Source organism: Sinohyriopsis cumingii, chromosome 2 (assembly GCF_028554795.1).
Source record: "Sinohyriopsis cumingii isolate HCF-2022 chromosome 2, ASM2855479v2, whole genome shotgun sequence".
In the NCBI taxonomy this organism is placed as follows: Eukaryota; Metazoa; Mollusca; class Bivalvia; order Unionida; family Unionidae; genus Sinohyriopsis; species Sinohyriopsis cumingii.
Window position 1 is genome coordinate 46,405,930 of NC_142962.1, and position 16,466 is coordinate 46,422,395.

Genomic DNA, 16,466 nt, shown 5'->3' on the forward strand with positions numbered 1-16,466 from the left:
ATATATATATATATAGAGAGAGAGAGAGAGAGAGAGAGAGAGAGAGAGAGAGAGAGAGAGAATTGTGTAATTTATTATTCCAGTCCGATGGAAATGCATCTTTAACTCTTTGCTTAAAAATTGGAGAAAAATGCTTTGATCAATTTACAGAATCAGGAAACAATTAATGGTGAGTACACCACTTCTAAGCATGATTCAAACGTAAACAGTTTGAATAAAGATGTTACTTAAAAAGAGGGGCCCCGAGTGGCCGAGTGGTCTAAAGCGCTCACCGTTCCGGATCACTGCCATCTCACCTCTGTCTGCGTGGGTTCGAGTCCAAGGCTCGGCTAGCGTGGGTACGTGGGAAAGCCTGCCAGTAGCTTCTCGTGGGTCGGTGGTTCTTTCCTGGGTTTTCCAGGGTTCTTCCTCCACCAGTTATACTGGCCGCCATATATGGCCTATCTTGTGCTGAAAAATGGCGTTAAACCCTAGAACAACAACAACTTAAAAAGAGCATCTCACTACTTCTGGTACAAATCCTGCGGTTTCACGCGTCCACAGTAGCACAGCTAATGGTAATCCGACTTCGACTAATAGACGAAATACGTCACAAGGGTCACGAAGTTCATGTACTATTGCATCTAATCATGGTTTGATTGTGAATATACAGTATTACAATAACATATCATCAAAGACGTACAGTCAACAAGTCACTAATCAGTGTAACAGTGGGCAAATTAACACTATATATAAATAGTTTCGGAGGAAGACAGATCCCCAAGCTAACAATGCAGTCTATGATAGGAGTGTGCCCAAGTTTTCCAATCCTAGTTTAAGTGTCAATAATGTTCATGGTTGTTCGAGTATTCCTGTCAGAATCACAACATATGTCAGCCACAAAGTCAAAAAGCACGAGGATACGCATAATGAAGTTGGTAGCATGGTTTGTAATGATCTTGACTTTGAATTTGCTGGTATTGATAATGAAGGCCTAATTGGAGCATTAAGCACTCGAACCAAAATTCAACTAAAGATGGTCTGGTATTCTTTAAGGGATGGAAGACAACAAAAAAGGATCCTCATAATTTTCAGGCAATAACGCTTCCTCCACCTATTTGTAATTTGTTTCTGACAAGATTTTATTAAACAGGATTCACGGTAATCTTAAGTACTGGTATTCTGAGTTTTCAAATAATCCGGGGGGGGGGTAGGGGGGCTTTCAGAAGAGTCTGGGATTTAACAATACCTCTTATTTAGTACACGAGCTAGTTTGTTTTGCAAATGAAAAGAAAGCAAGCTGTCTGCAGCTTTTCCTGACACGGAGAAAGCTTTTGATAACGTACGGCATAATGGTTTATTTTATAAATTACATCATATTCGTAACAATTCCAGAATATAGAAGTGATTGTCAGCGCATATTTGAATATGTATAGCAGAGTTATTCTGTCTAAAATGAATTCCTCGAAGATTTCCTGTTCTAAAAGGAACACGCCAAGATTGTATATTACCCCATGACTTTACGTTGTGTTTATTAATGAACTTCTTGTTGCATTATTTACGTACAAGCATGATTTTGTATTTCTGGATAATCCTTGCCGATGCCCTGGTGTAGCAGGCGACATGCTTCTTTTAATTATTTCGATGTCGCGCTTCGATCAGTTAATGTTTACGAGTAATCCATAAAGTGGAGCTTTGGATATAATTCCACGAAAACTAATATTGTAGTGTTCAACAAACACTCGTCTGCCTACACAAGAACAATAGATAATGATTCTTAGCTTTTCTAGAGTGTCCAAGGAACAGATTCATGTTGACATTTAGGTGTTAATTTGTAATGCAGAATAGATACCAAACGTAATGAGGCTAAATGAGGCTAACGATAAATTTGTAAGTATGTTATTCAGTTTTGTTGATATCAGAGTAAATAAGAATGGATTCAATATGTTCACAGCAAAGATTGTGTGTGAAACTATTGCAATACCCTGAAGGTTGTATAATTGTGAAACTTGGTTTTCCTTAATTGTCATGGCGATTGGTCACCATATATGCATATTTACGTATGATCGTTTGTAAATGTATGATATTTCTCACCTTTATTTACTGTACATTATTTTGTTTTTGTTTTGCTGTATTCTCTCTACTACTGATTGTACTCTTCATAATTTACTGAGGAAGTAAAAATATCAATCAATCAATTAATCAGGCTTCTTAATTGCCAAAGCCATAGACAAAATGGCAGATCTCAGTTATCCCCCACCCCCTCCGGTCTTCCTAAGTACAATGCTGACCACAAAGGTATGTCTGGTTAAAAGATATATTTTCTTTAAACATTTTCTTCATTAAAGTCTGAATCTTTATAGGGTCATCAAAATGAATTACTGTGTACTCAAGGTGGCTATCTCGGCACAACAAATAAATAAACCAGGAAATGAAGAAGAAGAAAAAACTCAGACACGAAAGTATGAAAAAATTTAAATTGGGAGAGATCCTTGAGTAAACTTCTACGTACATATAGAAGCACTGATTGACCCATGCGTTGTCCTAATTTTTTTTTACCTTCCCTGTCAAGTCTGCACATGAATATTATTGTAAATGGAGATTGATTTCACTGTCTGATAAGCAAACGAATCGCAAACAGTATGTAACACCTGTATGATAATCTCAGGTAAAACGATGAGATTATTTTTCTAAATTACCTAAGCACATACGACTGAGTGCTTGTAAATCAAGATGGCGTACAACACAGAATAGCAAAGAAATTTTTTCTGAAAGAATAAATTTTCAAGACGCCTTTTGTATGTTAGAAAGGTCCATCGTTTTTGGTTTTAGGTACAAATTACAAACGAATTTGTTATCAACAAGAACTTAAGTACTTAAATTGTCATTTGAACCAAGTTGTAACCGTTACAGCTTTAGCAACTGCCGGCAAATGATTTTTGATACTGAGCTCCGGAAGCTCGACTCTCTATATCATGTTACGATACCCAAAGGGATCATCTTTTAGTATAGTAGTATTGCTGCATAAGTTTGACAGTTGCGTAAAACCAAAAAGCGGTTTAAGACGGCTTTAGGGTATGAAGCCGTATCCTTGCCAGTAGCGGATAGGAAAATGGAAAGATACGGCGAAGACCTTTGTCAATTGTTGAATGCCAGTTTTATCAATAAAAAAAATAATACCAATATAACAACAACAACAAAAAAACATAAAATAAAACAACTACCTATAAAGATGCGAATATATATATATATATATATATATATATATATATATATATATATATATATATATATATATATATATATATATATATATATATTCCGTTATGTGTATTTAATTTGTATCTTTTGTTGACGTTTCTCCATGATTAAATGTTATGAATATGTATATTGTGTGACTGACCATAGTTATTCATTGAGTTTAAAGCCTACCTGACCACTTAAATATTTGTGTAAATAAAGTATTATAAGGCTAATATTTATCTATGATTTTATATTATATATTAAGATCATTATTTATTGTGTGTAAATATATTTACAGATGTTGAGTTCAAGGTCTAGTTCTATTTAGAAATTAATAATGTCCTAGAAGCAAGTTGTTTAAGAACTTGATGGGAAAATTACACTCATCCTGGTTCTGTTATTGCATTAGCTTTTTTTTAAAAAATGTGATTTACTTCACAATTTCTCATTCCAACCTTATGATCCTAAGTGAAATCAATGTTATTGTTGTGTTCAGTTTTATTTGAAAGGATATATTTATTTAAACTTTTCACTGGAATTACAATGTATTCATTAATACGTTTTGGACTATATCACTATTTTGGGATTACTGTGAATTCATTCAAGGACATTTTGGATTATATGATTGTCATACATCAAAACGTTTATCACATCGCCACATTCCAGACTATTGGTTAGATCAATGTATGTATGTTTGTATGTATGTATGTATGTATGTATGCATGCATGCCTGTGTGTGTGTGTGTGTATGTGTGTGTACGTGTATATATGCGATACGAGTGTTCATGGAAACGTATATGTGTATACGTAAAAATACATTTTTAATATATTTTTTTTAATTATTTGTGTATGCGATAGATAGTGAACATTCAACCATCACTTTTTGAAGGAACTTAAATTTATATGTATATACTTGATGATGGCTAATCGGATAAATGAAAATTAGGTTATATATGTTCATGTTTACATTTGAGGTGCATTTAAAACGGACGAGAATGAATAAATAATATCAATTTCCTCATTCAAGTAATTATAGGTTACTGCATTTGTATGGGAAAATTCGAACGAGTTTTTCGGATGGAAATACTGCACGATCTAGGGAGTGCAGTATATCCTTCCGACAAAACGAGTTCATGTTTTCCCATAGAAATGCAGTAACCTTTTTATTATATGCTCATTTTCTTATTCTACCTAAGGCTTAATTATATAAACATAAATACACTACAAGGAAAAATATAACTGAATGTATGCCGTTTTCCAAACTAAATACAGAACCGCAGATTTATCATTACACAACAACATAACTAATGTGCACATAACTCCACCCATGTAAATTTGTACTTAGTCGCGCGCTAGACATAACTTTCGAAAGAAAATGGCGTGCCTAGTTAAAATTGAAATTTGGAGTAATATTTTGAATGAATATGTATTACAACAACTTTTCCATTTGATCTGGAATGAATATATTTTAGCATTTTTTTCGATTGTACGTAATTTCGTGATTATGGACTGGATTTATATGTGACGATTCCACATGAAATACATCGGATTGAAGAAGCGAGGAAGAAGCGTGTTGACATCTGCAAATGTGTTTCTGTTTCTGTCACTGAATAATTGAAATCATCAAGTGGGAAAAATATTAAGTCTTTCAATTGCAATTATTAAAAAGACGCTATGGAATTTAATGCTTATTTCATTTTGAGTGTAGTAAGGAGGATGTAACTGCACTTAGAATATATTCGAAATTAAAGTACAATTTTGAAATGTGTAATCAAGATTGAGAACCTATAACATGGCTCATGTAATATGGATTTGCAGAAGTAAGAAAGTATATTTAGCGGATAACAGGATGTAAAACTGTAAGTATAGTTTTCTCCATTCTTATTACCAGCTAAAGAAGACAAGTTTATACATTGTCACTTGCAAGTTATTTGTAAGGACCCTGTCTAGCGTCTTCTGTACAGCTAGCATAAATCCGAAACATGGTATCAAAAAAGGTAACGCGGAATGTGCCAAAGCAGCTGTCATGTGGCAGTCCACAAAACACCTGCTTTAGTTCATCCAGAAACAAATTTAATCAACCAAAACGCAAAGCGCCTACTACGCGAGTATACATGATTTGTTTACAAATCAAACGTGATGTCGTCTGCGTCCATTGCTTGTTTACAATATAAAATAGTTTCTTTATGCACGTGAATGCGATATGAATTGCACGCGAGTTCAACATAATAAAATAATGTACAATTCTGGCAATGTAAAGTTAACGGAGAACAAAACGAGCATATAATAACACTGAATATTATATGAAAAAGAATTTACTTGTCTTGGACACGTATTGTATCACAGTAGTCATCAAAAATAAGTTCATCCTAGAGCAATTACATTTTACGTATAGGCATAGAGGGAGAGAGAGAAAGGGGGTGGGCTGGGGCTGGGGGTGGAGACATTGAGTTAATCCAAGAAGCAATTTAAAAAATGAAGATATGTCCATTGGGTTGATGGGGACAACGTGAATCTGTCATCGCTGACGTCATGGCACTGGGGAAAATGGCAACAGTGTTATAAGTGGCTGACCTCAATAAGCCAGTCACGTAGGGTTTATGCGAAAATGGGAATTCAACGTGGGGGTGATACTTTGGGGACAAAAATGTTCATGGGGTCAAAAATAGACTAAGAGAATATATGCTAGGGTTTGCGCCGAGACTAGGAAATCATATTCTCGGGGTTACATTATTTGTCCCCCACTAGAGGAGAGACTTTAAGTTGCTATATGCATTTTTTGTTTGCATTATATATCAGTTGTTGTTGTTTGATTTTAGAACAACTCCGTCGGGCACACAGCAGAAGACGAAGAAGAGTCTCTTCTTTTTAAAAGTTATTCCTAGCTCATGGACACAATGAATGAGACGACTTGACTCACACGACAAGACTGAGATAAGAAAAGTAAGGTTAATAAAAAATCTAGATTTCTCTGTTGCTTGGGTGAGAAAAACAAATACATATGCAACACAAAAACAAAAACGTGTTTATGGTGGGAGTTGAAAACAGAGACAAGACATATATAACATACAGACAAATATATGAGTTATCAATATAAACAGACATACACACTATACTAAAAGCCTGTTGTAGTCTGCATACACCAGCTATCCAACCAAACTGGAAAGGGTTAAAAACAAACTACATCTTATCTAACAAACCTACTATCCATCATACCACAATAATAATATCCACCACACTATATACACTATCCAAATTCCTGTACACACAATCCAAAACTCATTGTTTAGTCTCTTAACTCCGAAACGTACTATCAAAAGATAGTGGTATTGTGTAATAGAAGGAAACAAAATCGCACAGATATACTTACACATCAACTATAACACATGGCATTATGGATATTGTGTGTATGGTATGTTGGATGGTATAGGTGGTGTAATGGATAGTATTTTTGTAGGATTTCACCTCCTTCTCTTATCTTCTAAGCTAACACAAAATGTTTTGGATAGTGTGTTTATGGGGTATTAAATGGTATAGGTGGTGTGTGAGAGTATATTTTTGAAATTTCATCTCCTTCTCTTACATTCTAAGTTAACCCATGGTGTTTTGGAAAGTGTATGTCTGTAGGGGCTGTTGGATGGTATATGCATTGTATGGTTGCATGCTTGTGAGATTTCATATTCTCTTATACTCTAAGGTAACAGAAGGTGTTTTGGTTAGTGTGCTGTTGGGTTATTAGATGGAATAGGTGGTTTGTGAGAGTATTTTATTGGATTGCATCATCTTCTCTGACACTCTAAGCTAATAAAATGCGCTTTGGATACTGTGTATGAGTAAGGTGTGTTGGTAATTATAGATGATGTGACGGATAGCATATTTGTGCGATTTCATTTCTTTCGTTTACGTAATACCCCTATTTTTTATAGAGTTAAGGGATTTAGGAGAACAAACGCGGAGTTTTGTGCATAGAGTATTTGATTGTATAGGTGATGTGATGGATATTATTATTGTAGTGTGATGGATAGTAGGAGTGTGAGATTAGATGTAGTTAGTTTTTAACCCTTCCCCGTTTGGTTTGATAGTTGGCGTGTGAAGACTGAAAAAGGCATTTTGTATAGTGTGTATGTGTTCGATTATGCTAACAACTCCAATTTTTGTCCGTGTATTGTATATGTATTGTCTCTGTTTTTAACTCCCACCATAAACACATATTTGTCTTTGTGTTATATATGTTTTTGTTTGTTTGTCTAAGCTTGTTTGACCCCATAAGCACTTTTATCCCCAAAGTGTCACTTCCATGTTAAATTCCCATTGTCCCCATAAACCCTATAGGCACATTTAAAATAGGATTTTCCATACTTAACTAAGTAGAGCGTATTGCGGTCAAGTCGAGCACTGTTGCTACGTCAGTGCCCTATTCATGTCAGCCACTTGTAACACTGTTGTCATTTTTCCCAGTGACAGGCGTCATGACAACATCAATGTTAAATTGTCCCCCATTTGGCTTTTCGGACTTCCGATCATTGACAATACAATATTGGTACAATAGTAATTACAAAGTCTGCAAATAATGTTGTGTTTAACACCATTTTTGCTACCCAGATCTAAACTTCACCAGCTTTAAGAAGGCAAATAAGCCAAAATATCAGAAATATCCACCCCTATACGATTCCCTCCACCCCCACAGTATCTCAGGAAATTACTGAAAGTTGAAAGAAAAACAAGTTTTACTTACATTATATCTGTAGGCTTGATATGTGATTGTGTTTTCATCATGTCAATACAGGTAATACCTGAATGCATTATCCTATGGGTCCTTGTGCAAAATATTTCACTTGTTGTCCACACAATGCGTCGCAGTGCCGTACAACACCAAAAAAACAAACCAATTAACATCGGTGTAAACGTACTGTAAATAATATGAAACTGCATTCAGTACATTCTGAAAGTCAGTCTGATAAGAAAACAGTAACAGTCCTTGATACCCTGTTAAAAAGGCAGCGGCAGTGTTTACTGATTGGTATCCAGATAAAATGAACGCATATGCCCAAAGAAGAATTTACAAATAGAATCCTCATAAATGTTTGTTAAATTGATATCAAGATCGAGGGCCTTATGCAGATTTTGTTTCAAACAGTGAAGGAAACAAAAGATTTTCCGCTGGGGAATAATGCCTACGCACTTGTTGTCGTGTATCAGTTGCAGCAGTCAAATTAGCGAAAGATATCCACCGTCTCTTGTCATATTTGGAGGGTGAAGGGTTTTACATTGTAAATAATATAACTTCATCGAAAGGTGTCGTACCTCAATCCTATCCATTTAACCTAGACTCAAAAAGAACTCAGTGCACTCCTGTACCACACAATACGATTGATAAATACATCAGCTGGAGGCACAGAAGTGCTGTTTACACATAACACGTTTCCATGAACACTCATATCGCATATATACACGAACACACACATACATTCACAAAATCAATCTTCAAAGTGTAAGTGTGTGTTACTAGCTGAAGAACCAAACAAAACTATTTGCTGTTTGTGGGCTTAATTAAAGAACTAAACAGAGGGCATAGCTTCTTGTGCTTATCTACTTGTTCTTAGAGAGAATCAAACACTTATATATTCATACAGTGGCACAGATAATGGTAATGCGACTTCGACTAATAGATCCAGTACTTTACAAGGTCACAAGTTTTGTTAGTATTCCATCTGATCATGATTCGATTGTGAACAATATACAGTATTACAATAACATTTCCTCAAGACGTACCGTCAGTCACCGATCAGTGCAACAACGGGCAAATGAACATATTGTACAAATAGTTTCGGAGGAAGACAGACCCAAAAGTATAGTATCCAACAATGCTGTCAACGATTCAGCTATTAAGGTGCCCAGTTTTGTATTCTAAAATTCCTATCTCAAGTATGAATAGTTTACCTCCTACTCAAATACTGCTCATCAGGATGATAATAGCGATACTACTACTGAATGTAAATATATTCATCATCATGATGTGCTGGTAAGCAACAGAATAAAACAAAGATTTTAAAGGATAAGGGTTTTGGAACGAATGGTGTGAAAATTCCATTAGATACTATTTATCCAGAAGTGAAATATTATGTGGAGGTAAATATTATATCTACCTGAAAGTCCCGGGTTCGATCATCATTAGTGCCTCCCAAAGTACTATTCCTCTTCTAATACAAAATTTGTACAAATAGTAATTACGAAATCTAAAAATAATGTTATTTGTGTGTTTAACACCATTTTTAACACACGATGGGCGACTATACATGACGGCTAGAGGATTAACACAGGAAATCTCCGGTAAGAACAACAGACCCACAGGAAGTTATTGCAAATTTTCTCACATATCCATTAGGTCGAGCTCGAGACTCGAACTCACGCGGACAGACATGACATATCCCTTATAGGTACAGCGAGCGCTTTAGGGCGCTTGGCCACCAGGGGCCCAATGAGCGAATATAGTCGCTACACAACTCAGTTTATCCGCTTTACGAAGACAAATGAACAACATCAAAAATGTCCGCCCATACCACCATGTAACCCACACACACACCATCCCCACATCCCCCTGGTTCTCACTGAATTACTACCATCCTCTGTGTGTGTGTGTGTGTTTGTGTTGAAGGTAGTGGTGATGTGTATTCTCCCCTACTCCTTATGTTTTTTGCTTATAGTTATCTAGCAGATGGCCGACCACCATTTGTTCGCTCGTATCGGGTATAAAAAGATATTAAATATGAAATTAATGGATGGATTGAGAGAGATCTGAACGGAGATATATCATAGAGTAACAAGAGCCCGTTTATATCAAATAAATCAATTATATAAACAAAATGAATGTATAAATTGTTTGAAGAGTCTTTCTTTCTTCAAAACACATAGCCATGCAGCTACACCAGCATAATTGAATACATTTCCACCGAATGATAAGGACAATAGGAATGGAACAGGTGAGGTGACGTCACGGTACTGAAGATTGTAACAATGTTGCAACAATGTAGGAACAGATGAGATGACGTTAATGGGACCAAAGAGCAGGAAAAAACCTAGAACGCTTGGAGGGAACGGGACTGGCGGGACAGAGACATTTATTACACATACAACATACAAACATAATCAACTATACAATCAACTAAAAAAAAAATTAGGCAAGAAAGAAAATCTTTTCTAGGCATATGAGTGGCTCTGTAAAGGGCCATTGGGTTTTTCTTCTATTTTCTCCAGTTCTTCCACCATTTCCTCGCTTTCTCAATGATTCCTTTCTTCTTCTTCTTTTCATTCTCTGGCATCCAGTCAGTATGTCCCATAGATCTAAATTTCTCCTTCACCTTCATCCAGTTTTCATTGTCTTTCAAACTCCTCTTTTTTCTTTCTGTTTTCGTTTTCCTTTCTCTCCTTTGCCCAGTGATCTTTAATCTTTTTCACCTCCTCTTTCATTACCTTTCTCATCATTTCTTCAGCTTTCTTTAATTCGTCTAGCCACCACTTCACAAAAGACCACTCTGTCAAATTCATTATGTCTTCTAAAAAGCACCTGACTGATGACATTATCTAGTGCCTCCTGACTGATGACATTCAGTGCCTCCTTCAAGGTTCCCACTCTCACATACTGAGGATCAATGAAGCCTCTTAATTTCTCCACTTCCTCCTCTATCATGCCTTGTACCAGATCCCTGGCAACTTTCAGGCTTGTCACTTGACTTGTTAAAAAGTCTTTGGTAAATGGATACCTGCATTCATGTTCTAGCCTTTCCACCGCATAGGCGGCATCCACCATCCAGTACCAGCTGTCTTTTAAGTTCTTAAACAAATCCATTGCCATCTTCGTTTATTCAATGTTGAATGGCGCGAACGAGAGAGAGAGTCTTGAATTATAGTGGTGTTCGTACTGATGTGTCACTGGTTTATGTCCGCATGTTACTGTATCAGAGTTTAACAGTTCCGTTTGCGATGTGAAGTTGAGTGAATCTAAAGGGTTTTCATTTGAAAGGTGGAAGAGAAAAGACAGTGAAAGTGTATGGCTTTACATGTGGCTAAAAGTAGTACATGGAGATGAAATATGTACATACTTTAATCGGATAAACGTGAGGAATATAGGAGTGGTACATATGATTTGTATAAGGACTCTGAAGTACGGAGAGTTAACGTGCTATACCCCAAGAGTTAACGTACTATCACTTAGAACTCACTTATGCTGGCTTTATGGGTCCTTTTTACAAACCTTTACGAAATCTATCAATGACACATTTCCTTGGTATTTTTATACATCATTGCTAAATTTGGGTTTATTCAAGCATATCTGTGGTCGTTTTAGTCATAAAATATTCCAAAGGAGGTAACAGTTTATTACTCACGTATTCATTTCTTTGAAAGAGGAAATAAAAGAATCCCCACAGTAACATGTCGCTGAAAACTAGTATTCAGTGGCAACAAAGGAAGAATTTTTACATATAGGACTTCGACGAAAAATGCACATGTACGTAATCCAGTAATGTAAGCGAGAAAAAAACCTTTTAGTTTAGTGTGTATGCTAGGTCAGGTTATCAAACGAGGTAATTATTATTGATCAGATAAGATCAAAATTACCAAAAATATTTTCTTCCTTAAATCATTTTATTTAATATCACGTCATTTGGAATCTGAATTCATCATTTCATCTATTTGTTTAAATCATTTGATTTTATGCTATGTAAGTTCAATTAATAAAAAGTCATTTGGAATCAGAATTCATCATTCCGTTTTGTTGTTGAAATCATTTTATTTAATACCAGATCATTTGGAATTTAAATTCATGATTTCATTTGTTGACTTAAATCATATCATTTTAGACTATATCATTTTAATTAATACCACGTAATTTGGAAGCAGGTATCATCATTTTGTTTTCTTCTTTAAATCATTTTATTTCATACTGAGTCATTTCATTTAATACGACGTCATTTGGAATCGGAATTCATCATTTCATTTTTGGGGTTCAATCATTTCATTTCATGCTACATCATTTTATATCACACAACATCATTTGGAATCTGAATTCATCATTCCATTTGTTGTGTTAAATCATTTCATTTCATACTAAATCATTTTTTTATTATATTTAATATCACGTCACTTGGAATCTAAATTTATCATTCGGTTTTGTTCGTTAAATCATTTCATGTGACACCACACCATTTGGAATCTGGATTTATCATTTCATTTGCTAGGTTAAATCATTTGATTTCATACTAGATCATTTGATTAATGTAATTTTGGCGGTGACGGCTGTCAATAGCGTAGCCATTTTACTACACGCAAGTCCATGACACGAGGCTGCTATGATTATTTCCAACCATCTTCCAAGGTAAGACTGTAAGGATTAATCTCAGTGGATTCGTTTCTTTGAGCTACATCCAATCAGACAGCGCCGCAGCAGATACTGTTTAGGCAATCTGCTGCCAGGGTAAAGGTGAAACGACGTGAATCGACGGAGCCCGGCAAGCAAAGATGGGCGGCTAGCTTATGGCAGTTGTAACATTGAACTTTAGACATCTGGGTGTGAAAAGTAGGACTCTCTTTAAAAACAAGAACAACCCTTCGTTGTGAAGTTGTCAAAACATGACTGCACATAGTAATAATGTTTTTACCATCTAGGATTTCATTGCTATAGCTGAACATAACGATAGGCATAAAGCAGCAGATTACATTTAGTGTAATTAAAAAAATGAATTAAAATAAATTTTGTCTTAACTTTTTCAATAGGTTATAAATAGCATGATAAATATGCATAAACAACGACGAATAATCACTGTGTGATTTTCTCTTTTCATCAATATTTAAAGCATTGAGCACATATCTTTACAAAAAAACTGATACAGATGTCCATAACTTTAAAAATATTATTTAACGTTGAAGGTGATTTGACTATTTTTTTTATTAAATTCGCATTTGCTATTCGAGTACACTATGTATGTGTCGTACTTTACGTCAACATAATAACAGTAATGAATCTTTGATTTTTGTCATCGTCTAATGGCATAACAAAATCCTTAACAGATTGTTGTTGTTGTTGTTCTAGGGTTTAACGCCATTTTTCAGCACAAAATAGGCTATACATGGCGGCCAGTATAAGTGGTGGAGGAAGAACCCTGGAAAACCCAGGGAAGAACCACCGACCCACGAGAAGCTACTGGCAGGCTTTCCCACGTACCCACGCTAGCCGAGCCTTGGACTCGAACCCACGCAGACAGAGGTGAGATGGCAGTGATCCGGAACGGTGAGCGCTTTAGACCACTCGGCCACTTAACAGATTGAAACAGTTCTTTAAATTACAGAGTGTAACATACCATCACAGTTTTAAGCAATTCCTTGGAATAAATCTCCAAATCTTCAGCTTCTTTCCTGTATTCATTTAATTCCTTCTTCAATAGTATCTTGAAATAATTGATGTAACCTATTATTTTTTTTAAATAAAAAGAGTTGAGAATGTTTGACCCTGAATTTTGACAAGTTCCCACTGACTTAAGATTGTACGCAATCTTGATTTAGATGTAACCTCTCCTATCACTGATTTTAACTGTCACGGAAGGGTTTGAAAGTTAATTGATCAGGGGGACTTTACAAATATGTTGGGAGGTAAAATGTTATAAAAAGTAGAGTACCCTTTAGATCCTGTTTTACATATTTTACGAGACTGTCTCATAAACTCTTAGTAATGCTGTTTCATATGAACAGATAGAGAGAGAGAGAAAAGAAGAAGTTCAAGCTCTCTTGAAAGAGTTGTCACTTTGACGGAGTAGATATGGCTACATCTGGGGAATATGGCAAGCGAAGATACGGGATTCTGTAACGATACAAGCCCCTTTGAGGTTCCGAAGAACAGATTAATGTTATTGAAATACTCAACATATAAAATTGCATTCCAATATCAATCTACATAAACTTAAATTAGGGATATAAGATATACCTATAAAACTACGATATTCCTTCACTTACCAACATCATACATTTGTATAATTCCTGCCTTTTAGAATATAATACAGATAATTAAATATCGAAAAAGTTCACGATAGCTAAAGAATCTAAAATTCAATATTTCAGACGAATACCGCAATCATTTGATAGAAATATATTTTACTGAATTTGATCTAAAATGTCAACATATTAAACTCTATTATTTAAAGAGTATTTTATTTCTGAATTAACTATTACAGAGTATGAAGTTGGCAGCGAACGTCGTCTTTTTTTAACTATAATCAGTAATATAATTACAAGTAAAAATAAGTTCTTCAAATAATTAAAGTTTCAAATATATTTCATTAAAGAATAGTAAATAAATATTAAAATCATCCAATGTTGCAACGTACCGATGTCAGATTAACATCTTAACACTAAAAATCCTTATACTATATTCAAAAAATTGTACACAGACGGTATCTTACCTGTAACGATACAAGCCCCTTTGAGATTCCTACGAACGGACTACTTAGTGAACAAATACCCTCGCTTTTTATACACAGTTTCTTAGGACGCAGCCAAATATGGTCATACGTTTAGTTCTTGAGTTCGGCCAGAATCTCAAAGTGAGGCTTCATCGTTTCTTACAGACTATCGTCTATGTATGTCATTAGACAGACAATTTTGCCGCATTAACGCGTGGAGCTTATAGCTTAGTTAGTCAGAGAATTTTAGGAATCCGCTAATTCAGCAACTTACACAACTTACCGAGTGTAATTTTTCTGACTTACGATGCAAGGGAAATGTATAGTGCAAGAGAGTTTTGCCTTTTTGCTCATAAGGGCGCAATCTTATTAAATAGTGTAAAATCGTAATACTGAAATAAATGAATTTAATCTTAATATCTTTTAACAGAAATTGATTTCAATATAATTTAATGAAAAATTATTTTTAATATAATTTAGAGAAAATTCCAATCTTATTACTTTTACAAAAAAATCTGTCCTAATACATAGTTGACTTTAATGAAGTATTGTTCATGACTTTAATTCAGATTTAAACCTATAGATATTTCGATGAATGTATCTTAGTCTTGATATGCTAATGAAAGCTATGTACACAACAGTATGTTGTCTTTCTAGTCCTGATGTGCCAATGAATCCTCTGTACACAGCAGTATGTTGTCCTTCTAGTCTTGATGTGCCAATGAAACCTATGTACACAGCAGTATGTTGTCTTTCTAGTCTTGATGTGCCAATGAAACCTATGTACACAGCAGTATGTTGTTTTTCTAGTCTTGATGTGCCAATGAAACCTATGTACACAGCAGTATGTTGTCTTTCTAGTCTTGATGTGCCAATGAAACCTGTGTACACAGCAGTATGTTGTCTTTCTAGTATTGATGTGCTAATGAAATCTCTGTACACAGCAGTATGTTGTCTTTCACATACCTGGCTTTAACATGGAGAGGTAATAATTTTAGTTTTTTCACATACCTGGCGTTTACATGGAGAGTTGATAATTTTAGTTCTCGATACTTTGAAGACTATTACTTCTTGTTAAAACACCTTGTGAGCATAATTACTGAGAAACTGGAATACAACCAGTAAAGTTTGGTTTGCCTTTTTTGTGGGTTTAATGCCATTTTTCAGCACATGCCTTTCAGTATATTTGGTGGAGGACGAACCAGAGGGAAGTCCAGAAAGAACTACCAACCCACGGGAAACTACTGGCAAGCTTTTTAACACTGCAACCTTGGCTGAACTTGAGACTCGAACCCATGCGGAAAGAAAAGATATGTCACTAATCTGCAAAGGCGAGCGCCTTAGAGCTCTAATCTCAGAGCCTCACATGCGATAAGATGTATTCTGCTTGTTAATCATGCATTGACAGCTTAAGGCCATATAGCTCTGTCTTTTTTTAGAGTGGTGTCTTTCATCCGGGTTATTTTTTGTGTTCTTTTGTTGTTGTTTTTATTTTCCATCAAAGGACTGACAGACTTTGACTCGAATGTTTATCAATATCTACTTATAAGAAAACTGATCATTCAATGAAGTTTTGAATAATGCCATTTTTTTTTAAATTACCATAGACATTTTGACTGTTTTCTACGGATAATGTTTTTTACCCAGATTTTGGGACGAGGTTAAAAACAATAATCAACTAGTAAAGATTTATTGATGAAAGTTTAGTCTAATGTTTCTCATTATATATTTATGAGAACACGGTGTTTCAAATTGCGAGTTGTCTTTCCATTAGTTCCAGTCAAGTCGAGCAGT

General features: G+C 35.2%; 1 protein-coding gene across 2 annotated transcripts in view; it reads right to left on the reverse strand.

The window, feature by feature from the left end:
* The window catches only part of LOC149804763 (uncharacterized), a 64,401-nt gene extending 56,154 nt beyond the window's left edge, over positions 1 to 8,247 (reverse strand). Inside the window, exon 1 of one of the 2 annotated variants that reach the window (XM_089944118.1) lies at positions 7,958 to 8,247. The gene's annotated coding sequence lies outside the window, so the exon portion shown is untranslated. The remainder of the gene's footprint in view (positions 1 to 7,957) is intronic. The other variant, XM_089944104.1, reaches the window with a different exon arrangement.
* Positions 8,248 to 16,466: the final 8,219 nt, after the last annotated feature.